At 39.1% G+C, this 27319-nt stretch overlaps 1 protein-coding gene across 5 annotated transcripts in view; it reads left to right on the top strand.

Moving 5' to 3' along the window:
* The first annotated feature begins 8907 nt into the window (after positions 1-8907).
* EYA3 (EYA transcriptional coactivator and phosphatase 3) overlaps positions 8908-27319 on the top strand; it is a 111074-nt gene continuing 92662 nt past the window's right edge. For 4 of the 5 annotated variants that reach the window (XM_032390098.1, XM_032390123.1, XM_032390095.1 and 1 more), the window contains exon 1: positions 8908-9172. The gene's annotated coding sequence lies outside the window, so the exon portion shown is untranslated. The remainder of the gene's footprint in view (positions 9173-27319) is intronic. The other variant, XM_032390102.1, reaches the window with a different exon arrangement.

The following is a 27319-nucleotide window of genomic DNA, read 5'->3' on the forward strand; positions in this document are numbered from 1 at the left end:
TAAGGACATTTTCCCTCCTCTTCCTCCTTCTCCTCCTTCTTCGATAGCTTTTTAAAATCTCCATTTTATAAGTGCGAAATATGAGGTACTGAGAGGTTATGTGACCCATGTGATGTCATACAACGCTCAGTGGGAGAGCCAGCAAATTCTGGGAGAACAGACACAATTTCTCTAAAGAGACCTTGTTCTTTTTTTTTTTATGTTATGTTAATCACCATACATTACATCATTAGTTTTTGATGTAGTGTTCCATGATTCATTGTTTGCGTATAACACCCAGTGCTCCATGCAGAACGTGCCCTCTTTAATACTAACCCATCCCCGCACTCCCTCCCCTCTAGAACCTTCAGTTTGTTTCTCAGAGTCCATAGTCTCTCACGGTTCGTCTCCCCCTCCAATTTCCCGGCCTTGTTCTTAATCTCTACACATTCTCACTTTAGGAAAAAAGAAACAAACAGAAACAAAACAACCCCAGCAAACTTGCCTGATATGTATAACATAGAAATGAATAGTCTTCTTCATCCTTATCCACAAGAATTATCCATTGCTAACTGTTTATGTTTTAATTTTAAATCTAAGAGAGTACAAATACACAGATAACAGCATTCTTGGAGGAGGACACAGACATAATTAAAAACAAATATTAATATATTATCTAGTTGGCAGAAAACTTCCAAGAGGCTTCAGTCTGACCCATCTCTAGATTGGAATAAGGGATGGAGAAGGCTGTAATTGGACAGGGATAAGGGGTGAGGATGACTCAGCTTAGTTGTGGGCAAGTGGCCAAGAGGGGAACCCAGAGTGGGAATAGGAGGTCAAGGTGGGTCAGACTAATGTTAAATACAGTGAAAGCAGGAGCAGAAACCAGGTATTCCAGATGAATCCAGCCAGCAAGGATGATCCAGTACCAGTAAGGGAAGGAGCTGGTCTGTGGGTCTCTTGTTGCCCGCTCACAATTACGTGGAGTTTCAAGGCTGTACCAAGACAGCTGCTATTGGACATCTGTATAAGAAGATACTATCTCAAGTGTGTGAATGAAAATAGAAAGGCATCCTGGTAGAAGAGTGTTGGACATGGTAGGGATATGACCATGACTGGGAAGCCGGCATCCAGAACTGGTTAAAGGGGGGACCATTGTAGATAGTACAAGACTGGGTATTACAATGGCCTAAGTCACCAGTTCTCAAAAAAAATTTTTTTTTAAAGATTTTATTTATTTATTTGACAGAGACATAGTGAGAGAGGGAACACAAGCAGGGGGAGTGGGAGAGGGAGAAGCAGGCTCCCCGCTGAGCCGGGAGCCCGATGCGGGGCTCGATCCCAGGACCCTGGGACCATGACCTGAGCCGAAGGCAGACGCTTAACCACTGAGCCACCCAGGTGCCCCTCAAATGTTTTGATCTTAGGATCCCTTAACACTCTTAAAAATTATTGTGAACCCCAAAGAGTTTTTGTTTAAATAGGTTATAGCTATAAATATTTGCTCTTTTACAAATTAAAACAGAAATTTTAAAAGCAAAAGCACATATTTGAATACATATTCCATAGCCATCAGAACAATAACATCATCACATAGTCTCTGGAAAACTCCACCATACTTTTGGGCGAATAAGAGTGAAAAAGTAAAAGACTGAGTATTATTTTTAAATAATTTTTTATTTCACTCACTCCCCGATAGTGTCTTGGAGACCTCCATACTTGAAGAACCACTGGTCCAGATAATATGTAGCATCTTATATTTAGGTAGTACTGTATAGTTTACAAAACTCCTTGAATCAGGAAAAGTATTCTTTTTTTTTTTTAAAGATTTTATTTATTTGACAGAGAGAGACACAGCGAGAGAGGGAACACAAGCAGAGGGAGTGGGAGAGGGAGAAGCAGGCTTCCCGCCGAGTAAGGAGCCCAATGCGGGGCTCGATCCCAGGACCCTGGGATCATGACCTGAGCCGAAGGCAGACGCTTAACGACTGAGCCACCCAGGCGTCCCAGGAAAAGTATTCTTAATCCCATTTTATAGCTGGAAAGCACACTGCTGCGGGAGGAGGGGAGGGACCCAGCAGAGGAGGGACTCTGCTTCTGAAGGGTTCCTACTGAGATGGTGCCCCAGGGCCCTCCACTGGGGGCCCTGCAACAACTGCGCTTTCCAAGCTTCCAGTGATTCCTGGGACTGGTCATATTCACCCAGGTCCTGGAAGGCTGTAGAACTGTCTGGAACTCTAGGCTGTCTGGGAGGAGTTAAAGGCAAGGACATCAGGTGCTCAGATATCCATTAAAGGGACTCTACTATAGTCATCAGGTAAGTATGGAAGGGTCTACCTAGAAGGCAGAGATAGTGGGAACTGAGCATTTTTTATTTTAATGTTATACCTCTCAGGTTTCCCTGTAGGAAAGAAATCATTCTAGGTGTTTAAAGCAGAAAGCAATTATTTTAGGAAAATAGATGTTTAGAAAACCATTGGAAAATCTGAAGGAGAGAGCATCAGGAGGCCAACCAGGGGATTATTGATCTCAAGAACATACCTCTCCAACTAAGGTTCAGGAGTCAGAAAGCTAGGACCGGGGAACTGCCTTCCTGGTCTCTGTTGCTACAACTACCTTTCTAACTCATGGAGCTAGAGATAGAGACTGAAATACTGTCACAGAAAAACCCCACATCTCCAGTGATGATCCTATTGACCAGTAGAAACAGCCAAAGTGCAGGAAAATGGCCGCTTTCTCATTTCTTTTGTAAATCTGACCCAAGTGCCTCTAGTTGGCAATGCCTAGTTTTCATCCAGAACCCTAGCTGTCAGGGAGCCTGAGAAGTGCCATCTTTAACCTTCTCCCTTCTGCAGTATAGGAAGGCTCACTAGAAAGAAGTGGGATGGATATTGAGCCCCAGCTGAACATATGCAACACACAACATTTCTGACCACAGATTGATTGGAATGTGAGCTCCACAAGGGCAGGAGTTTGGTCTGATTTGTTTTCTGCTGTGTCCTCAGAGCCTAGAATATTACAAAGTAGCTGCAAAATAAATAGGTAGCTACACATCAAAATGAATGTTTACGCAGGAGCTCTTCCGGTGAACATCAGGTAGACTACAGTAGAGGCAATAGGTAAGTTACTCTCACAATGGCTAGGTCTATCTGGATGACCTCTATGGCTGCTTTGACCAATAGACTAGGATGGAAGTGTTCCTGTGTCAGCATAATACTCTCTAGCTCCATCCATGTCATTGCAAATGGCAAAAATCTCATTCTTTATTATGGCTGAGTAATATTGCATTGTGTGTGTGTGTGTGTGTGTGTGTGTAACATCTTATTTATCCATTCATCAATCTATGGACACATGGGCTGTTTCCGTAATTTGGTTATTGTAGATACTGCTGCTATAAACATTGGGGTGCATGTATCCACTTGAATTAGTATTTTTGTATTCTTTGGATAAATACCTAGTAGTGCAATTGCTGGATCGTAGGGTAGTTCTATTTTAGATTGCTTTTTAAAAAATTAATTACTGTGGCAAGAAACACATATCATAAAATTTACCATCTTAACAATTTTAAGTGTACAGTTTAGTGTATACTGAACAACAATTCCCCTCTGCCCCTGGTAACCACTATTCTACTTTCTATATTAATGAATTTGACTACTTTAGATACTTCCTGTAGGTGGAATCATACAGTATTTGTCCTTTTGTGACTGGCTTATTTCACTTAGCGTAATGCCCTTAAGGTTCATCCCTATTGTTTTTTGTTTTGTTTTAAAAATATTTTTATTTATATATTTTTGTGAGAGAGAGGGAGAGAGCACGTGCGTGCGTGCGCATTACATAGGGGGAGGGACAGAGAGAGAAGCAGGCTCCCCGATGAGCAGAGAGATGAGCAGGGAACCTGATGTGGGACCCAATCCCAGGACCCTGGGATCATGACCTGAGCCGAAGGCAGACACTTAACCGACTGAGCCACCCAGCCACCCAAGATTCATCCCTATTGTAGCATGTGACAGGATTTCCTTTTTAAGGCTCCATAGCATTCTGTTGTACATATATTCCATATCTTGTTTATCCATTCATCTGCTGATGAACACTTGGGTTGCTTCCACTTCTTTGCTATTGTGACTAATGTTGCTACGAACATGGGTGTGCAAATATCCCTTTTCAATTCTTTTGGATATATACTCAGAAGTGGGATTGCTGGATCATACCGTAATCCTTTTTTATCCCACCAACTATAGATTGCTTTTGGGGTTCAACTGTCATGTGTATAATAAGATATTGTCTTAAATACAACAGAGAAGTGAACAGAAACAAAACCCAGACCATTGTGCTTCAGATATATTGATCAGGAGAGTTTAAATTGATAACTGTTAACAAAATACTGATCATACACTCATTATGGTTTTTTTTTAAATGGAGATATATAATTTACAGATCTTATTTTTAGATACTTTCAGTGTAATTAGGCTTGTGTTTTGATTTACATTTGGATGTGTTTAGAAAGACCTGACTATAGGGGCACCTGGCTGGCTCAGCTGGAAGAGCATGCAACTCTTGATCTCAGGGTCATGAGTTTGAACCCCACACTGGGTGTAGAGATTACTTAAAAATAAATAAATAAACTTAAAAAAAGACCTGGCTATAATATTTTTAGACTATTTTATTGTTTTTTTAAAAAAGATTTTATCTATTTACTTGAGAGAGCAAGAAAGAGAGAGAGAGAGCACGAGAAGGGGGTGGGGCAGAGGGAGAAGCAGTCTCCCTGCCAAGGGGGGAGCCCCATGTGTGGCTTGATCCTGGGACTCTGGGATCAGGACCTGAGCCAAGGGCAGATGCTTAACCGACTGAGCCACCCAGGTGCCCCATTTTTAGACTATTTTAATAGCCTTTCTTTTGTAGTAAATTTTGAATGAAATATTTGAAATATTTCAAATCTACAGAAAATAATATAACAAATATCTACTTAAACCCAACTCAAATAAAACCATATTTTTTGGCAAATTTCTTTAGATCTGTCCCCAAGAGTAGTGCAGTAGGTCAGGAAAAAAAAAAAAAAAACAATAAACATTTCCACTTCTACTGACTGTGACAGCAAGTAAAGATTCATGAAATCAGAGAAAAGAAACTAGCCAGTAAAATGAATTCATACGTGGCTACATAAGCTCTTCCTGTAGTTTGAGAGAAATCATGGGCTCTGAAGTCACACAGACCTGGGTTCAAGTCTTGGGTTTGCTTCTTGCCAGTTGTGTGGTCTTGAGCAAGCTCCCTAACCTATCCTTTTTTTTTTTTTTTTTAAGATTTTGTTTATTTATTTGAGAGAGAGAGTGCACATAAGCAGTGGTGGGGGAGGGGCAGAGGGAGAGGGAGAAGCAGGCTTCCTGCTGAGCAGGGAGCCTGACAGGGGCATGATTCCAGGACCCTGAGATCATGACCCGAGCCAAAGGCAGATACCCAAACAACTGAGCCACCCCAGGCGCCTCTCCTTAACCTATCTTTGCCTCAGTTTTCTCATCTGTAAGATGGAGATAATCATAACACTTCCCAAGTTTGTTGGGATGATTGAAAGAGAAATATGAACACATATATTTACTATGTACAGTAAGTGACACAGAGCAAAGCTTGAATAAATATTAGTAACTACTTATTTTATTTATTGAGCACCTAATATATGCCAATCACTCTTCTAGTACTGAAACTTCAGCAGTGAACAAGAGAGATAAAGACCACTATAGGGGTGCCTGGGTGGCTCAGTCGGTTGAGCACCTGCCTTCGGCTCGGATCATGATTCCAGGGTCCTGGGATCGAGCCCCGCATCAGCTCCCTGCTCAGCGGGAAGCCTGCTTCTCCCTCTGCCTCTGCCTGCCACTACCCCTGCTTGTGCTCTCAGTCTCTCTCTCTGTCAAATAAATAAATAAAATCTTAAAAAAAAAAGACCCCTGTGGAGCTTACTTGCTAGTGATAAACAATAAACAAACAAGGTAATTTCAGATAGTGCTAGCAACCCTGAGGAAAAGGTATGGGAAGGGGATGCAGGAGCTACTTTAGACAGCAGACAGGAGGCCAGGGGAGGCCTGTGGGAAGCCTTCAGGGGTGAATTTAACTGAGAGTAGCAGAATCAGTCATTGGAAGGTTTGGGGAAGAATGTTGGAGAGAGCAGGAACAGTATGTGCTTAGGCTCTGAGGTAAGAAAGCTTGTGCAGGAAGAAAGGACAGGATGGCTGGAACTGTATGTGAGGGGAAGGGAGGCTGGGCATGACATCTGAGAGTTAGGGAGAATGGGTCAAGAAGGGCCTTGTGGACCATAGATTAGAGCTTAGATTTTATTTATTTATTTATTTTCAGATTTTACTCTTAAGGGACTGTGGAGACATTGGAGGGTTTTTATTGTTAGTAGTTACAACACACTTTGCCCTCGGGAGGAATTTGTGTGCTTTTCTGTGGCCCTGTTCTAGAATTATGTACATGTATATGCTTTAGGAATAACGGTTCTGGGAAATAGCACATTGGTTACTCATGGGCTCCCCCTGGTGGAATTGTGGCTCAGCTTGCATGGTTTCAGAGGAGCAAAAGCAAAGTAAATGGGCAATTTATCTTTTCAGTCAACAAACATTAATTGGGCACCTACAATGTGCTAGGCTCTGTTCCGGTGCTAAAATACATCTGTGAAAAAAAACACAGACACCTGTGCCCTCCTGGAGCTTACAGTTTGGTGTGTATATGTGAGAGAAAGACATTTAACCAACTTTACCAGCAAATTGTTGGATGGGATAAATGTTATTTGAGAAAAAATAAGTGAAGAATTGGGCTAGGAAGTGCAGAGAGGGTGGTGGTGCTTCAGTTTTAAATACAGTGGCAGGGAACTTCTCATTAAGAGGGTAACATTTGAACAAAGATGTAAAGGAGGTGACAGGGTGAATGATCAGTTATCTGGGGGAAGAGCATTCCAGGCAGAGAGATCAGCAAGCACGAAGGGCCTGAGTTTATGTGCAGGTTTGAGGAATAGCAGGGAGGCCAATATATCTTGAGGTGGGGGGATAATGGAGAGTAGGAGGTGAGGTTAGTTGTACTTGGGTGGGGGGAGGGAGGTGTCACATGTTGAGGGGCTTCTAGACCAGTTTAAGGATTTTTTGTTTTCACTTGAAAATAGTAGTCCAGGGCCGTCTGGGTGGCTCAGTCAGTTAAGCATCTGCCTTCAGCTCTGGTCATGATCTCAGGGTCCTGGGATGGAAGCCCCACGCCGGGCTCCCTGCTGGGGGTTGGGGGGAGTCTGCTTCTCCTTCTCCCTCTGCCCTCTGCTCGTGCTCTCTCTCTTGCTCTATCTCAAATAAATAAATAAAATCTTAAAAAATTAAAAAGAAAATAGGAGTCCATTGGAGAAGGGACATGATCTGGTTAAGGTTTTAACAGAAGCTTGCTGCTGTAATAGATCATGGAAAAGTAAGGGTATAAAAAAGAGCAGTCACACATAGTCTGTGGCTTTTACCAAGAGGAGCAGTGAATGGTCAGATTCTGAACAAATTTTGATGGGCAGATTCTGCAGAACTCACTGATGAATTCGACCTGGGGGTGTGAGAGGAGTCAAGGATCTTAGTAAATGACATTACTTAATAAATTGTCATAGGAAGAGGCGATCAAAGAATATACAGCCAGGGCGCCTGGGTGGCTCAGTTGGTTAAGCGACTGCCTTCGGCTCAGGTCATGATCCTGGAGTCCCAGGATCGAGTCCCATGTCGGGCTCCCCGCTCGGTGGGGAGTCTGCTTCTCCCTCTGACCCTTTCCCCTCTCATGCTCTCTCTCACTCTCTCTCTCTCCAATAAATAAATAAAATCTTAAAAAAAAAAAAAAAAGAATATACAGCCAAAAATGTAGGAAGAAAGTATTTTAGGGTTGCCTGGGTGTCTCAGTTAGTTGAGCATCCAACTCTTGATCTCAGCTCAGGTCCTGATCTCACAGTGGAGAGTTCAATCCCCACACTGGGCTCTGCGCTGGGCGTGGAGCCTACTTAAAAAAACAGAAAAAAAGAAAAAAGTATTTTAGAGGTGTATCAAGCAGTTTAAAAATAGTGTGTAAATTTTCTGGATTTTGTGGTATTTGTTAAGTTTTTAAAATTTGTAATTTGTGATTTCTTTTTTCACTCCAAAGATTCATTTTCATACCTCATATTGTATTTCTAATTTTGGATTTTTTTTAAACAGGGCCCTCAAATTGAATAAATCTCAAGCCCCCACAATACCTGAATTCAATCCGGCTCCTTGCCCATATTTGGGTAGTAATTTAGTTAGTGAAGCATTAATAAATATTGTTTCTGACAAAATTATCACATAAAATAATGTGCACGAAATAGAAGTCATTGTAAGATTACTACAATATTAGAAATAAACTAATATTGGGGATTAAAACACCACCCTTGGTTCTCCTCCCCACCAGTGTCTTCCAAAACTTCTCACCCATTCTTCCTCCCACAGTTTTTCTTTTCTTTTTTTTTTTTTAAGATTTTATTTATTTGAGGGGCGCCTGGGTGGCTCAGTCGGTTAAGCGTCTGCCTTCAGCTCAGGTCATGATCCCAGGGTCCTGGGATCAAGCCCCGCATCGGGCTCCCTGCTAAGCAAGCAGCCCGATGTGGGACTCGATTCTAGGACTCTGGGATCATGATCCAGGCCAAAGGCAGCCGCTTAACTGCCCGAGCCACCCAGGCGTCCCTCTCCCACGGTTTTTCTAAATCTATCACATACATCCGGCATTTCTTCTCACGATCGCTTTGAGGAGGCAGGCATTACACGAATTTTAAAAGACCTTCTAAAAATATGAATGCTGAAATATTCTTTATCCGGTTGCTTGTGCCTCAGCCGCACCACCGCCCGCTAACAGCAAGAACCAGCCTTTCCGCACGCTTAGTCCAGGCTCCCAGCCGGGCGTAACCAGGGGCGGGGCGTAACTAGGGGCGGGGCTCCCGGTAGAGCGGAGTGGGCGGGGTCTAGGCCCTTCCTCGCCCCGCCCCGTGAGGCCTGACATGCGCCCAGAGGCTTCTGGTGGAACGAGGTGTGGATTGTGAGGTGACCCTGGCTGCTGACTTCCGGTTCCTAGGGATGCTCATCCGGGTCACGCTAACGCCGCGGTTTCCTCCATCCGCTTGGTTCTGCTGTGAGTCTGGACCAGTACCCATGTCCTGCTTTGGGGCCTCTGCAGCCTTAGGGTGAGTACCCGCCGCGACAGGGTCTGAATGCGGCAGGTTGATTGCAGCCTGTAAGGGGACGAGTCAAAAGTTCTGTCCCGGTCCCTGTGGGTGGGGGTTCTATTTGCCTGTCCCTTGTCCCTGTAATGCTTCCCTCACTTTAGCCCTTTCCCTCGCCGGCCTCGCCTCTTTTCACCTCCCCTTAGCCTTGCCTGTCGCCGCGCACTTCTCGCCTGGCTGTTTTCCTCGTCTTCGTCCGCCGGTTACAAGCCCCGTTTTCTTGCCTTTTGCCTCAGCGCTTCCCTCACCCCTGCCTCTCGCTTTTCCCCTCCTCTCACGTTAGCACCTCCCTGGTATCTCGCCGTTCTTTCCCTCACAGGACTGCCCACCTCCTCATTGTGCTTCCCCTCCTCCACTGCGAAACTGAGCCTTTCTGGGGTCCTAGGTCCCGTCCCCCAACTTCCATCACCTTCGACCCCTGTCCCTTCCTGGGACTAATAGGTGGCATTTGTGCTTCGCCTGGGGTTCTCCCGCCTTTTCTTAGCTAGAGGAGGGCTTAGCCAAAGCCCCAATCTGGGCCGATTTATCCGTCTTGGGGGAAGTTTTGCCTTGAGGCGTTGTGTTAGACTCAACTTTGGTAGCTTCTGTAGTTAGGGAACAACAAAGGCGTTCCCAGTTCTTTGCTGGAACACAGTGTGGGGGGCTCTCTCTGGAGAGGGCTAACAGGTGGCAGGCACACGGAACTGCTGGAGATTGGGCTTGTGTGGTCTTGTTAACTGACAGGCCCTGAGGACGTCCTGTCATTTTTGTGTTCTCTGTCCCATGAGAATGGATGTGCACAGCTGAGGCAAAAATGCAGATATTCTTGGGACGATCACCTTTGTTTTCTGCATAGGCTTTACTTCCAGGACAGTTGCTATGACAGAGGACAGTTTCTTGGGAGATTTTTAGCCCCAGATTTATAAGCTTATTGCCAAAAATTTTAGTGTTACTGAAATGTTTTCTGCTAAGGAGTGCACTATAGGAATTTCAAAGTACAATTTCTTTACTTGAACTCAGTGTGCATATGTATCTTTATCCTTACCTCTTACAAATTGTTTCTTCATTTTTACGGTATTGACAAGTTTTCTATTTTTCTTCCCGTTTCTTCATAAGCCAGCCATTACACTACATTATTACTTCAACTATTATTCTTTTATTTTTTCTTTACTATTTTCACCTTAGTCTTTTTTTTTTTTTTAAGATTTATTTATTTATTTATTTGAGAGAGAGAGGGAACAGGAGCAGGAGGGGCAGAGGGAGAGGGGGAGAGAGAATCTCAAGCAGACTCCCCGCTGAGATTGGAGCCTGATGCCACTGGATCTCACGACCCTGAGATTACCACCTGAGCCTAAACCAAGAGTCCCAACACTTAGCTGACTGTGCCACCCAGGTGCCCCTCCACCTTAGTCTTAACATCACCTTTTTCTCACTTGAGACTTGGGTTTCTCTTAAATTTCTTAAATTTCTCTAATGGCTTTTAGTCACCTCTAAGATGAAGAGATTGGATTTAATAGTGGTTAGTGTCCCGTTTCTCAAATTTTGTGATCTGAGGTATATTTTGAGACACAGGGTTGGATAATTTTTATTTTTATTTTTGTGATGTTTATGGTGGTGTCTAGCATTTGATTGCAAATGTTTTTGTGTGAGCAGCTTCTGAGATACAAATTGTGCTCTGAAATTTAGTGCTTAAGTGAACAGACTAAATACAGCTTTGTGTCTGCTTCACTTTTGACTGGTGAGTTACAGAAAAGTTTCTCTTCATATGATACAGATACATACACAAGCATAGCATAGACCTTGGCTCATTCCAGAACTGGGCTGCTCCCTTCAGCTATTTTTAGCAAAGGACTTTGGAGCTTGGCCATATTAGTCCTAGATGCCACAGAGAAGGACCCTTCTGGTTGGTGTTCAGGCCGTATCTAACTGCTGAGGGAAGACCCTTTGAAAGCTCCTTACCCATACCTCTTCCCCAGCACCTATACTGGAAACTCTAGCTTCTGTTCAACCTGGCCTCATCATTTCTGCATCCTTGAAAACTAACTCCATAGATAGACTTATATTTGGATTGATTCAAGGCCCCCTTTCAACCTTTTTCATTTCTGAACTTTTTATTTCTTGAGCATGTCTAAGTCTAAACCGAGATGGATTTCTACAGTTTACAGCTGGAGGGAACCATTGAGCTCAAACTTACCCCTTCATTTTACAAATAAGGAAATCAAGACTTAAAGAATTGGTGATTTTTCCAAGGTCAGTTTTTACAAATAAAGAAGTTTTGTGCATGCACTCAGAAGTGGGTTTTAGTTCCCTCAAAGTTGTAGGTCAGAGGGCACAATATAGCATTTAATGGTTCATTTTAATACATTTGTGTCACAGGAATGAGTTTTAGGGTAAGAAATTTATGACAGATTTTTAAATTCAAGGCTAAAGTCATTTTGCCTTCAAAATGGACTCTAGAAAGAAATTGTGTTGTGCAGAAGTAGAAGTTGAAAAGTCTTAGGGAGTCTCTCTCTCTCTCTTTTCTTCTAAAATCACTTTAGCTTATTATGATATAAATGCTACGTAAAAGCCCTTACATGAAATGAACGTCCTATGGTCTGGGAGCAATTGTGTTCATGCTCCTGGTCTTCCTACCCAACCTGATAGATTTGCTAATTACTGAAAAGCCTGCCATGTCTTACCTAGCTTCCAAACAAACAAAAATATCACTAGAGACAGCTTAGTGGATATTTGTAATGCTCGGGAGAGGAATCGCTGTAGGTTTTCTATAGAAATTTCTCCTTTAGTTTGGCAGTCTTAGCTTGTAACCCTGAGGGCTCAATTTAAAATAAATTTCTGCATATTAGTTTATGCCTGCCAGTTTTCTGTTTTTATTTGGCTTAATTATTTTTGAATGTTATTTTCTTGTCATTTTACTTGCTACTGTGCTTTGCTTTACATGGTTTAATTTTTATTCTTGAACCCTGGAATATATTTTAAGGAAAATGCAGCTTTAAAAATTCAAGAAACAAAGTACACCAATGTCCTTACCATTTGTACCTTGCGGTGTGATGGTTTCTGTGATCTGCCTAAGCCACTTCATAACTTCATTCTTTTTGTTTTGCTTTCAGATAAAAGGCTGATAGAACTTCTTCTTTGTAGTTGTCTAAAAGACTTTTGTGGGGCGCCTGGGTGGCTCAGTTGGTTAAGCGACTGCCTTCGGCTCAAGTCATGATCCTGGAGTCCCAGGATTGAGTCCCGCATCAGGGAGCCTGCTTCTCCCTCTGACCCTCCCCGCTCTCATGTGCTCTCTCTCTATTTCATTCTCTCTCTCAAATAAATAAATACAATCTTTAAAAAAAAATAAAATAAAAAAATAAAAGACTTTTGTGTTCTGCATATAACAGCAGGATATTTTAACTTATGTGTGTTTTAAATGGAGGAAGAATAGTTCAAAATAGTTAACGTAGACTAGTTTAACATAGAAATAGTTCAAAATGTATTTAAGAATATTAGGATCAGTTTATTCTCTCATACATTCATTTATATCAAGGGGTTAATTATTTGGAATAAAGTTGAAAATAGGTGGACTTTCTATCTGCTCATTAACTTAAAAATGCAGGTGCATGTTCTTATACAGAATATATGGCTTAAGCTGTGAATATGTTTTATTGACAGAGAACATATAATGGAACAGCAACTACATCATCATCTCAATATTTTTATTTGGTCCCATCAACCTAAGTCTTAGGGTATCTAATTACTAAATGTAAAAATAATGAGAGTATTTTCTTTGTTATTTATAGTATATTTTAAAAAGTTATTAGAAATATGGGCTTCATAAAATTTATCTTTACTGTTTTCTCCTTTTAAATATGTAGTAGTACTTTACCTTTTTTTTTTTTTTAAAGTAATCTCTCCACCCAACATGGGGTTGGAACTCACGACCCTGAGATCAAGAGTCGCATACTCTACCGACTGAGCCAGCCAGGAACCCCTGTATTAGTATTTTATTTATTATTAATTAATTTATTTATTTTAAAGATTTTGTTTATTTGACAGGGAGAGACACAGCGAGCGAGAGAACATAAGCAGGGGGAGTGGGAGAGGGAGAAGCAGGCTTCCCGCGGAGCAGGGAGCCTGATGCGGGGCTCCATCCCAGGACCCTGGGATCATGACCTGAGCCGAAGGCAGCCACTTAACGACTGAGCCACCCAGGCGCCACTGTATTAGTATTTTAAATCAAAAAAGGAAATGTATAAATAGTGCTGACCTTTCCACATCCATTGAAATCATAAAACTCATGATTAAAAACTCTTAACAGAGTAGGAATAGAAGGAACATATCTTAACATAATAGAGGCCATATATGACAGACCCATCACAAACGTAGTCAGTAGTGAAATACTGAAAGCTTTTTTTTTTGAAATCAGAAACAAGACAAGGATGCCCACTCTCACCATACTTATTCATCATAGTATTGGAAGTCCTGGCTGTAGCAATTAGGCAGAAAAAGAAAAAGTATCCAAATTGGTAAGGAATAAGTTAAACTGTTACTATTTGCAGGTGACCTGATTCTACATGTAGAAAACCTAAAGTCTCCACAAAAAACTGTTAGAATTAATGAATTCAGTAAATTTGCAAGACAAAATACCAATATACAAAAATCTGTTGCATTTCTACACAATAATGAACTATTAGAAAGAGAAATTAAGAAAACAATCCCATGTACAATGGCATCAAAAAGAATAAAATGTCTAGGAATAAATCTAATCAAGAGGTGAAAGACCTGTACACAGAAAACTATAAGACATTGATTTAAAAATTGAAGATGACACAAATGAACAGAAAGATAGTCCATGCTCATATATTGGAAGAACTAATATTATTACAATGTCCCTACTACCCAAAGCAGTCTACAGATCAGTGCAATTCCTTTCAAAATTCCAATGGCATTTTTCACAGAACTGAAACAAATAACTCTAACACTTGTGTAGAAAAATTTAAAAAGAAAGAAAAATTTAAAAAATAGTGCTGACTTACTGTAAGTTAACAGATCCTCCCCCAAGGCAGTCAGTGCTTAATGTCTTAAAGATCTTACTACAGATTGTGTTGGATGCACTTTAACTTATTAGCTTGGTTAATATTTGTACTAGGTAGATTTGCTTTTATTTGCCTTAGAAAATAATAAGCTATAATCTTTGTAATACATTTCTTTTAGCAAATTTATTTTAGGTGCCTACTATGTTCAGTTTTAATAATACATATATAGGTTGTTCATGTAAACCAGGTAACATTATATAAGGCTGACATTTACATTTAAATTCTGAATTTGGCTTTCTTTGTACATACTTGAATTAAACTATAAAATTTAATATAACCTACATCACCAGGGGCTAGCAAAAAAAAAAAAAAAGCAGCAGCAGCAGACAACATAATTAGAATTAAAATAAGCCTAATCCTAAGAAAGTGACAATGGTATATGATTTTTTTAAGCTAGATTTTATGATTTTCTGTTTTCAAAACACCTTGATTCTTCATCATTAAATGAGTTTAAGGTTCTTGTGTTAATTTCCATCACAGTTTAATATAAAATCATGTTCTTTATAGGTACAATTAAATAAATTTCATTTGGGAAACTTCACAACTGAACTGTAAAAAGGTAATGGTAAGCAGTAAACATAAAAGCAGCATAGCTCTTAGTATGTGCCAGGAACTGTTCCAAGTGGTTTACATATATTAACTCTTTAATCTTTACAACCCTGTGAAGTAAGCACTGTTCTTATCTGCATTTTACAAAGGAGGAAGCCAAGGCAGAGAAGTTACATAACTTGCCCAAAGTAACAAAGCTAGTTAGCCAGAGAGCTGGATTTGAATTTAGTCTTTCTTGCTTCAGAGTTCATGACCTTTTTGTACAGAGTTCTACTAGTTTAGTGATTTCTTCCTTTATAGGTTAAGGTTAAAAAATCCAATTTGTCTGAAACAAAAGAATACTACTTTTGGCTGGGAACCTTAGAGAGGGGTTTTACATGGTCTTTTTACCAATGCTGGCTTAAGGCGAATTGCAAACCCTATACTACCTATGTTTCTTAGATGGCAAAAATTATGTATTAATAAAGGAAAACAGGACCGGATCTTTCCCTCTTAAAAAAATTATCTTGTGGAAGTTGGTTACTTTTGAGTTTTTGGAGAAAAGGCAGTATTATTTAATAAAATGCATTTTATATTACTAACATGTTTTACCTCTAGATCTTAATATTTTTCCTTTCTTTGATCTGCAAAGTATTAAGCAAATTTATGTAATAGTCTCAAACTCTGAAATCTTAATGTCCTCAATATTAATTTAACAACTTTGAAATATGAAACAAAGTTAAAACTGAAATTTGTGACTTACCTGTATCTCATTTTCAAATTTGGAAATTTGTGCAAAATTAAGTGTTTTTAGTTTTACTTAGAAAAGAAGAGAACTTTCACAAATCAATTCCTTTGCAAATAATAATTTAGAATATTATTAATCATATTAATATTATTCTTTTGTTCTTTTATTATTCCCAAATATAAAAATTCTTGTTGCATCTCTAAGGGAAGGAGATGATTTTATATCAGTTGAGGTGGTAGTTTAATGTAAGGGTCTGGGACTGAGATATGAGAAGAGGTTTTTCTGTATATTTTAAAAACAGTTGAGAAGGGTGCCTGGGTGGCTCAGTCGTTAAGCGTCTGCCTTTGGCTCAGGTCATGATCTTGGGGTCGTCGGGCTCCCTGCTCAGCGGGAGCCTGCTTCTCCCTCTCCCTCTGCCTGCCGTTCTGCCTACTTGTGCTGTCTCTCTCCCTGTCAAATAAATAAAATCTTTAAAGAAATAAAAATAAATAAAAACAATTGAAAATCATGGGATCTGGTTAACAAAAAACACTACAGTTATTTCTAGTAAGAAGTGACACTTGTTTAGGGATACTACTTAGCTTATTTCTTATATATTAACTCCGTTTATTAATTCAGACATTAATTAAGTACACCATTTTTCATAGTAGCTTTTGTCTTGATTTTTTTTTCTTTTTGGTGGGAAAAATATTGTTATGGAGCTGAAAAGTCTAAGCTTTGCTATGATGATTTACTTATTGGTATTTAGAATGTTTTTTACTTTCGTTTAAATGTTTAATTTTTGTTTGAAAAGCAACTCTTTTTTATATGTGGGTTTGATAATCAGTTTATCTTCTAAAATTCAATAGTTTTTTTTTCACCTGAAATTTAATAATGTAGCAATTACTGAATTTAGGAAAATTGTTTATTGCTATCAGCACTGTTACTATGGGAATAAATTAGAATGATTAGCTCTTAGGTGGAATTGAACTTTATTCTTTAGTTTCCATAGTAGTTGAAAAAGATTTAGGTCAGATACACCTGTTGTTCCTCCTTTTTTCAAAATAAGAGGGAATTTTAATTTAGCACAATGATGTTAATTTTTTCCCCACTAGGTTCACTCTCTTTTTATTGACAGCATAATCCAAAATAATGTCTATATGATTTGGTTTTTAGAAAATTTAGGAATTTAGAGAACATTTTAGGATAAAAAAATAGTATATACATGTTTTATTTTAAAAAAACATGCTCTAGAAATCAGTGTGTTATTAATCCACTGAATTTTTCAAATCCTCATTTCCTTTTTACCAAATCTTTGCTGTAGGTTCCGAATCAGTGATTAGATAACACTGATGAATAAGAGTTCTTGAGAGGGAGAATGAGAGATTTTGCAAAGAGAAGCCATCTCTAATGTTGGCGTGGCATTTAATAGCTAGATGAACTGAAAATCTTTGCTTTATCTTATTTCTGTGTATCTCCTGTTAGTATATATTTATTTAGTGTCTGTACCTCACATTCTGTGAAATTGTTGTTTATTTGGAATAACTCTGTTAAACTGTTCATTCTTATGCAGATAGTTTCCTTTTCCTTTTTTGTTCTTTTTCAGAAGATTGCCTTTAAAAAACTGTAACTTAGAGAACCACCAAAACTCTGAATGTTATTTCCTGTGTAGTTTGAAGTGGTTTATTTTCCTCCTTTTCTCTGGCCAGTTTTTTATATTCTGATAAAGTGGCTTTCAAATTTTTTTGATCATGACCCACTATAAGATGCAGTTTTTCATTGTTACCCAGTACTTACACACATATGTACATTATCCAGTACTTTTACATATTAATGTTTAAAATTGAAACAGGAGTTTTGTGAAACAGTATTATCTTTACTACTGGTGATGAATTGTAATATTTTTTATTCTATTTTGTTTTATTGTATTTCATTCAAAACTGTTGGTCTCTACTAAGTTTAATAAGATATTAATGAGTTTTACCTGCAATTTGGAAAATTCTAATGACTGCTAGTTTTTTTCCAATATTGTCTTTTTGGAATTGAAAATGTTTGGGTTTGTTAGTTTTTTTTTTTTTCTCTGAAATGTATCTTGATTCTGTTAAGCTTTTAATCTAAATAACTATGCAGAACAGTTGAGAGAGGGAGACCCTATTGCCCTGGTTGTCATGGCTGTCATCTTTGTTCTTTACTGCATCTAGGCACATTATTTTTAAGTAATACAGTATCAGGAGGTTGAGAATGCCCAGTCACATGCTGAACTTCTGTCATTAGAATCCTTTGCTAGGTTCCAAATAATAGTCAAAGTTTAAGTCGATGAAGTTGCTTTTCACAAACTTTGCTTCTGTTCTTGGCAACTAGTCAAAAGTTTACAAAACTGCTTTATTCTGCTTTCTTCTGGCCCCAATCCAGTCTTTGTAAACCAAAAAAGAGAACTGAGGAGTGAAGCAGTTTGCTTCTGTGTAGATGATCAGGTGAAAGTAACATGGCTGAAGAGTGGACCGCATGTTATGTAATGTATGTATTTGTCCCAACTCCTTTCCTGTAATCACAAAGGGGAAAAGATAGTAGAGATATCAACAGTTCCTAGCATATTGTAGCCATTAAAGTGAGGCAGGGTCAGCAGCATACTCTACTTTTTATCACCATCACCTCCTAACACTTAATGAGCACTTACTATGTTAAAGGCACTATTTAAAGCACTTCACTTGGGGCGCCTGGGTGGTGCAGCCGGTTAAGCATCCAACTCTTGGTTTCAGCTCAGGTTATGATCTCAGGGTCATGAGATGGAGCCCTGCGTGGGACTCCACGCTCAGCGAGGAGTCTGCTAGAGATTCTCTCTCTCTCTCCCTCTCCCTCTGCCCCTTCCCCTTGTGCTCATGCAGTTTTTCTCTCTCTCTCTCAAAATAAATAAGTCTTAAAAAAATAATAAAGCACTTCACTTTATTCACTCATTCATTTGGGAGGCCTGGGAGAATGAGAATGAGAGGATAAAGAAGAAAATTTGCCTCAGTATTATTATCTGGCTTGTGAATTCTGGCTACTTGTGAGTATAGCATGGCATAGCATGCATTTTTAGCTCGGTGAGCTTTCTAAAGTCATCAGTACTGCCTGTGATGTTCCATATTGAATGGCACATAGCTGTGGTTTGAGACCTCAGGCTTTGAAGCTAGGCTGCCTGGGTTTGAATTCCAGGTTGGTGACTTACTAGGTAAATAACCCTGGGCAAGTCACTCTCTTGTACTTTAGTTTTCTCGTCTGTAAAATGGTAATATAATGGTAAAATAATAAATAGTACCTATCATAGACTTGAGAGGATTAAATGAGTTATACATGTAAAGTACTTAGAATAGTGTCTGACCCATAAAAAACATTCCATAAATGTTAGCCATTATTAACTCACAACTCACAGTTGGATTTCTTGAAAGTGTTTGTGACCATGATGAGTTCTGCATATCTGCTAAGTAACAGGATGTGATTGACATTCAATGTTTTCTTGTCCAGGAACTTGAAAACACCTTTCCTTGCAAAGGACTTACAGGGAAAGTTTTCGTGTGGGGTATTTGGAATCAAAGCCAAATGAGAAAGGCAAAGCTACCAGTCCAACTTATTTAATCTCTCATAGGAATCTCTTGTTATTTGGACCTTATCCTTAATAATTTTAATATTTTCCCTTTGAAAAACTAAGGACAACTAGTTGCTGAATTGACTTTCACTCAAGACCAGATTTTTTTCCTGAATTTATCTTATGTGTAAGATATTTATTTATTTTATTTTTCTGTAACAAATAGCTATATCATGTTTACTATGGTGCCAGGCACTATCCTGAGAGCTTCACAAATATTAACTCATTTAAATCTTATGACAAAGACACTTATTATTATTCCCATTTTACAGGTGAAGTAGCTGAGGCACAGGAACGTTAAATAACTAAACTCCCACACCATTCATCAGTGTAGAGTAGGGATTTGAACCTAAGTAGTCTGGCTCCAGAGTTAATGCTTCAAGCTTGCCAAACCTGCCTCTTACAGAGGTGAATTATGTTGAAAAGAGTAAAATAAAATAACAAGTGTTTAAACTTCACTATTATTATGAAACTAATACAACACTGTACGTTAACTACATTGGAATTAAAATTTTTAAAATATGGGGAAAAATTCACTGTTCCTCAATCTGTGCTGAAATGACAGCACTGAATTTTTTGGCTGGTGGATTCTCAAAGGAGTAAATAAGTTTGGAGAAATAAAATATTAATAAAAGAACTGAACGTAGATTTTATAGTTCTGACAGCTAAAGACATACATTTCAGAAGACTTAGTTCTGTTAGTATAGTGTAAGATAAATTTTATCTGAATAATGGAGAGCTAACTGATGTATAAATGTGATATATATATAGATAGATAGATTTATAGAATGTGATAAAGAGTTTTGACTTTTGAAGGCGGAGGAAGTTTTTCTATATAACTGGAAACAGCACATTTATAGGATATTCATGTTGGAATAAACCATGAATCAGGCTATAGCACTTATAGAAAAAATTGTGATTCTCTTAGAAATGTTAACGTCACAGATTAAAGGAAGATAAAGATAAAATTTTGGAGGCTTTGAGTTCCATGGAGTCTGGATCTTTACACGTTAAATTCTTGAGCTTGTGACTGACAAGTTACTAAAAACAAGGAGAGTTGGAAAGAATGTAGTAGAACTGTAGGATTATTATTAAGCTCACTTTGACAAATATAATTCAGATTAACTCATTCCTTCTCAATACTTTTTACTGTGGTTTTGGAATTTTTCTTGTAGAACAGATCTCCTTATTTTATTGGAAGCTTGTGGGGAAAAGTTTTTGTAATTTTTATTAAAGATTGTTTTATAGACAACTTCAAAGGATGATTTTCCAAGAAATAATATTAGAAATTTTAAGAACAATTCTTAGCGAATCTATTCCTGATAAAGTATTTTTCCTATTAAGAATTTGGTACAGCCTAAATGTATTTTTAAAAAATTCTTTCTCAGTAAGTTCTGATAGTATTCTGTTAAGTATAAAGTCACTAAAATATTCCTGCCACTGACGATACCATGATATGTTGGTCAGTCATACCTCCCAAATAAAGTAACCAGAAGAATTCACCAACTTTACCACAGTCAGTTGGCTAGGCTGTTTATTTATGGAAGGAGTTCATCAGCATGGTGATGGCTTTTGTCTATCCACAGACAGTTCTGCAGGGAAGGTGTAATTGGTTACAATTTTTTTTTTTTTTTTGCCACGGAAATGTGATTTGTGCTGATGCCTGAATTGTGAGAGCTAAAAGGCTTTCTTAGGGTCCCTTGAAAGACAGTCTTAAGGTAGGTCAGGTGAGTATAGGTCTGCTGGATATTTGTGTCTACTTCAGCAGGACATTGAATACAAAGGACTCTGAGTAACATGTTAGATATGTTAGATGTTTTTTGAAAGGTAATATACTGAGAAAAGTTATCATCAGTTGATGAGACTGGTGAATTTCTAAAAGATAAGAAACAGTAAGATTGGATCAGTAGAGACTAGGAGAAGAAATCACAGCTGAAAGTATATGTAGAAGTTTCAGAAATGTTATCAGATTCCAAGTAGACAATTACGAAGAAATGAAGGGTGCTTGGAGCATAAATCAGTTTCCTGGCCCTTGCTCTTGATTTTGAGCATCTGGTGTTTGTCCCTTGGATAAAGCCTGGAGAGGGGCGGCTGGGTGGCTCAGTCGGCCTTCGGCTTGGGTCATGATCCCAGGGTCCTGGGATCGAGCCCCGCGTTGGGCTCCCTGCTCGGCTGGGAGCCTGCTTCTCCCTCTCCCTCTGTCATCACCCCCCCCGCCCCTTGTGATCTCTGTCTGTGTAAATAAATAAATCTTAAAAAAAAAAAATAAAGCCTGGAGAAATGCTTTCCAGACACATTGAACAGTCTGTTTGGGGAAGGCATGTATTTCCCTATGGTCTATTCTCCCCATGGTGTTTAGTGTATATTAATCAGATTATGTCATTCCTTTGCTTGAAGTACCCGTTGCCTTCCCAAACTCCGTATCATGTGTTACAAGGCTGTGTGTCATCTGGCCCTTGCCTGCTTCTCGGTCTTCATTTCCAACCACTCATTCACTTCCTAACAATGGCCTTTTTGCTATTTCTCAAACATGACAAGATGTTATCCTTTCAGTTTCTTTTTTTTTTTTCTTAATTTTATTTATTTGTCAGAGACAGTGAGAGAGAGAGCACAAGCAGGAGGACCTGTTGGGCAGAGGCAGGCAGGCTCCCTGCTGAGCTAGGAGCTAGGAGCCGGATGTGGGACCAATCCCAGGACTCTGGGAACATGACCTGGGAACATGACCAACTGAGCCACTCAGGCGTCCCTCCTTTCAGTTTCTTTATACTTGTTTCCTTCTGAAACCTTTTCTTTTGCATCTTCTTCTAACTCTCTCCTTTTCATTATTCAGATCTCTGCTGAAATGTTACTACCTCAGAGAAATGATCACCCTATCTGAAATAGCTCCCTTGTAGTCAGTCTCTATTTTTTATGTTCTTTTCCATTATTTCTTACTACTTTGTGTTCTTTTCCATTATTTCTTATTACTTTGTGAAATTATATTACCTTATATATTTGTTCATCTTCCTATTAGAATATAAGTTCCTTGAGTCTGGGAACTTTGTGTTTATCACTGAATTTCCAATATCTAAACTAAAGCCAGGCACATAGTAGACATTCAATAAGTATTTTATAAATGAATGAGTGAATGTTGAGATTAGAGAAAGAAGCATGAGGAGCCTGAAGTAACTATCAACTGCTATAACAAAAGCAGAGGAAGCAAAAAGCAAAGTGAGTAGGTAACTCCAGTGTTTCTCCCCAGGATAAAGCTTTGATAGCTACTCCAAAGTGAGAGTCTTAGCATAAGAGGCCAGATATATCCCTAATAATTTGTGATGTTCAGAAGAGACAGGGGTTCATATCCAGAAAGCAGGTTACCTGCAGACACGGCCTAACTGTATATTTCACCCCTCTGCATAATCACTGAAAGTGAACATATGTAACTAGAACCTACCTATAACAACAGATACACAAAGATTCCCATCCACTCTGAGGAAAAAAAGTTTAGTTAAAACTCCCATACAAAAATGAACTCTAGGGGCACCTGGGTGGCTCAGTCAGTGAGGCATCTGCCTTCGGCTCAGGTCATGATCCCAGGGTCCCGGGATCGAGCCCCGCGTTGGGCTCCCTGCTCAGTGGGGAGTCTGCTTCCCCCTCTCACTCTCCCTCTGTGCTCTCTCTCTCAAATGAATAAATAAAATTTTTTAAAAAAATGAACTCTAATAATCTAGATTTAATCATTTGAGGAAAATTAATGCTATGAAAGAGAGGAGTCAAATGTAACTGGCACTAAAGGAAATAGTGAATAGTATAAACTGAAGGAGATTTAAAAGATAAGCATTTTCCGTGATTTCAGAGGAAATAAATAATGAAATAAATGTAAATGTTGAAGTTTTAAAAAGAGAAAAATCAGGGGTGCCTGGGTAGCTCAGTCTTTAAGTGTCTGCCTTCAGCTCAGGTCGTGATCCCAGGGTCCTGGGATCAAGCCCTGCATCGGGCTCCCTGCTCCGTGGAAGGCCTGCTTCTCCCTCTCCCACTCCCCCTGCTTGTGTTCCCTCTCTTGCTGTGTCTCTGTCAAATTAAAATAAATAAATAAATAAATAAATAAATAAATAAATAAATAAAAATAAATAAAAAGAGAAAAATCAAATAGCAGATATAACAAAATAATAAGTATAAAAATTGAGGTAGGGGGTGCCCGGGGGGCTCAATCAGTTAAGCGTCCGACTCTTGATTTCGGCTCAGGTCATGGTCTCAGGGTCATGAGATAAGCTCAATGTGGGGCTCCATGCTGGGCGTGGAGCCTGTTTAAGATTCTCTCTCTCCTCAGCCCCCACCCCCTCCCCACTCAGGCACTCTCTCTCTCTCAAAAAAACCCCCAAAAAACTGAGTTAAAGGAGTTTCTCAATTAAAATGCAAGATGTCAGCAATAATGACAGAATAAGAACCTCTGAAATTCTCGCCTTCATAAAAGCGATGAGAACACCGACAGACATAGAATCAACGGTTTCGGAACTCTGAAAATTAACCATAGGCTTGCAGCAAACTGGGAGCATTTATTCAAGAAAAATGGCCACATTTCAGGAAAAACAGTGAACTTTGTAGCGGTTTAACTTGCCCAAGTGCCATCCTCCTCTCTCCAGTTCCACAGTAACTTTGAAAACCAACAGCCCCCAATCATGGTGAAAACTAGCAGCCTAGAAGCCAACTGGAAGTGACAGAACAAGATTGGAGCTTCTTCGAAGCCCCATTCCCAGAGAATTGTCAATTGAATTTGACCTGTCATTATTTGTTGTTACTGACGTCTGGTAGTTCCTTAAAAGACTTCATTTGCAAACTTGTATGTATTTGACCTGACTTGGAGCCTTTTCCACCCAGGGTGTTCATTGAAAACAATTAGAGGCAATTATTGAACATCTCAGCTGCCTGTGGTAGTGAATAGCAGTTGGGGCAAACAGGCTAACCAAAAAAGTTTAAAAGGAAAAGCTGGGGAATAGATGTCCATAGGGGATTTGTAAAGCTTTGATATATTCCTGGGACTCTAGAAGGCTGTTGCACATATGTTGAGCAGTCAGCATGTTTAGGAAGGACCTGAGAAAGCCCTAAGCTCTCAGTTCTGGTTCATCTTGAGGCTCTGTGCCTACAGATAGTAAGGCTAAGGCAAAATTGAAAACTGACTGGCTGAGTGCTAAAGGTGTGCCATAATATATATAGAAAGCCCATCAGTAAGGACTGGGAGATTTATTGGTTCCAGGGGACTAGAGAAATCTCTGTCTAATCATTAGCTGACCATTAAACTAACAGCAGAGACTCAGTGGCCACATATAACAAAAAGTCCAGTTTCTGTAGAGTTAGTTTCTGTATTTCCTTGTCCTATTTTATATTTCTTACTGCTGCTTGAATAATAATTTACTTTTTATCTGTCTCTTCCTTGCAATTAGAATATAAATGTACTAAGAGCAGGGACTCTGTGCACAGTGCTTTATTTCCAGTGCCTAGAACAATGCCTAGTACATAAAATATTTCTTTTTTTCTTTTTTTAAGTAAGCTCTGTGCCCATCATGGGGCATGATCCCAAGATCAAGAGTTGCATGCTCCACTAACTGAGCCAGCCAGGTGCCCCTTAAATATTTCTTGAAATGATGAGTAAACGGATGACTCCGGTATCAGTCCTTGATGTACTTTCTGTCTTCTAAAAGTTTGTTGAGTCTTTTGCCCCTTGAAGTCACTGTTTCTGCTTTATTTTATTTTGAAGTTTTATTTATTGAAATAATCTCTACTTAAGAGAGATTAAGTGGGGCTCAAACTCATGACCCCATGTGGGGCTCAAACTCACAACCTTGTGATTAAGAGCCACATGTTCTTCCAACTGAACCAGTCAGGCGCCCCACTGTTTTTATTTTCTTTGTTGTTGTGTATTTTATCTGTTTCATTCCTTTGCTGTTATTTTTATGGGGTGGATCTCTGGAGAGAGAGGATATAAATGGGTATGCTTCGTCAGCTCTCATGAGCCAGAATGTTCTGATTACTGATTTTGATCAATAGGAAGTTCACTGAGAGTAAACTGATTTGGTTGAAGTTTGGGAGGTTTTATGGTAGAATTCATTCTAAAGAAGGGAATGAAAGAACTACACACATGCATTATGGTGTAAAACCTTATGCAAATAACCTCGACAATCTGCATGAAATAGATATTTTAGAAAATGTTGCCAAATTTGACCCCAGAAGAAAGAAATTCAGGAGATCAATAGTAAAGGGAATCAAAGTTATCAAAGGACTGCTCCATAAAAACTGTTGGACCTAGATGTTTTCGTAGGTGTGTTGTTTCAAATAGCCAAGGAATAGATAACTCTGTTCCAGAGCATGGATAAAGAAGGAAAATTTATAGTTCTTTTAAGGAAGCCAATGAAAGGGGCGACTGGGTGGCTCAGTCGTTAAGTGTCTGCCTTCGGCTCAGGTCATGATCCCAGGGTCCTGAGATCGAGCCCCGAATCGGGCTCCCTGCTCAGCTGGGAGCCTGCTTCTCCCTCTCCCACTCCCCCACTTGTGTTCCCTCTAGCTGTCTCACTCGCCCTCTGTCAAATAAATAAATAAATCTTAAAAGAAAAAAAAGGAAGCCAATGAAATGTTGATTCTAGAACTTCATGAACACCACAAAATAGGAAACTATGGAAGAATTTACAAGTATCAATGTAAAAATCTTTAAAAAATTCAGTACTAGAAAATAGAATTCAACAGTATGTTAAAATAATACTCTATAATCCAAGGGTTTGACTTTTTTTTTTTTTTTAAGATTTTATTTATTTATTTGAGACAGAGATTGTAAGAGAGAGCATGAGCGGGGAGGAGAGGGAGAAGCAGGCTCCCCACTGAGCAGGGAGCCCAATGTGGGGCTTAATCCCAGGACCCTGGGAACATGACCTGAGCCGAAGGCAGACGCTTAACTGACTAAGCCACCCAGGTGCCCCGCCAAGGGCTTGATTTCTGAAATAAATGCGTATATGGCTCAATATTAGAACATCTATTAACATGTTTTAATAGATAAGAGAAAAACCATATGGTCATCATTTTGGATGCCAAAAAAGCATTTGACCAAATTAATATCCGTTCCTGATAAATGTTCTCCATTTAATTAAAATTGATGAATTCCTATTTGACATGATTAAGGAAAAACTTATTTCAAACCAAGATCAGTGTCACACTTAGTAGTGGTATGGTAGAAGTATTCTCATTAATGTCAAAGACAGGAAAAGGATGCCCAACATTTAGTACTGTTACTTTATAGTATAGTAGAGGTATAGGGGAGTCTGGGTGGCTCAGTCGGTTAAGCTTCTGCCTTTGGCTCAGGTCATGATCCTGGGGTCTTGGGATCTGGGATCAAGCCCTGCATTGGGCTGCATGCTCCATGGGGAGCCTGCTTCTCCCTCTGCCTGCCGCTCCCCCTGCTTGTGCTCACTCTCTCTGTCAAATAAATAAAATCTTTAAAAAATATATAGTAGAGGTATAAACCAATAGGCAAGAAGATGATATAAAGAGGTTAATATTGGGAAAGAGGAAGGAAACAACTTTTATGCAGCAGGGGAAAATATATACCTGACATTCAACAATCAACTGTCTTACTGTTCTCATTGCTAGAAAGAATGAGACTTTGGTAAAGTGGCAGTTTACAAAAGTACTAATACCAATAGCTTTCCTATATATACAAAGTAACTTTTTTGAAAAATATAACAAGCAAAAAGATAAAATAGGAACATAAATAAATGGAGAGGGTCTACTAAGAGATACTTTTAAAAAGGAATAACTGGAAATACATATTGTGCTTTTATTTAGGAGAGCTTAATATTGTAAACTTACATTTTCCCCTAAATTAATTTATATATTTAATGCAATTTAAATTAAAATATCATTGGTTTTTGAAAACATGACAACACTGCTCTGGAGTTCATTTGGAAAGCATAAAATCTGAGAATGGAGAATGAAGAAGAGAGATTAGCCTTTCTAAGTATTAAAACATGAGATTACTGAAAGAAAAAAAGAAAGCCTCTACAACATGTTATGAAATTATAATAATGCAAGTTAAATTCTGAGGAAGTAGCAAATTGATCAGCAAAACTAAACAGTTTATATACAGAAATTTAGTTTATTATAAAATTGGCATTTCAGATAATTGTAGAAAAAGGCAAGATTTA

The sequence above is a fragment of the Phoca vitulina genome, unplaced genomic scaffold (assembly GCF_004348235.1).
Source record: "Phoca vitulina isolate PV1807 unplaced genomic scaffold, GSC_HSeal_1.0 scaffold2, whole genome shotgun sequence".
NCBI classification, from domain to species: Eukaryota; Metazoa; Chordata; class Mammalia; order Carnivora; family Phocidae; genus Phoca; species Phoca vitulina.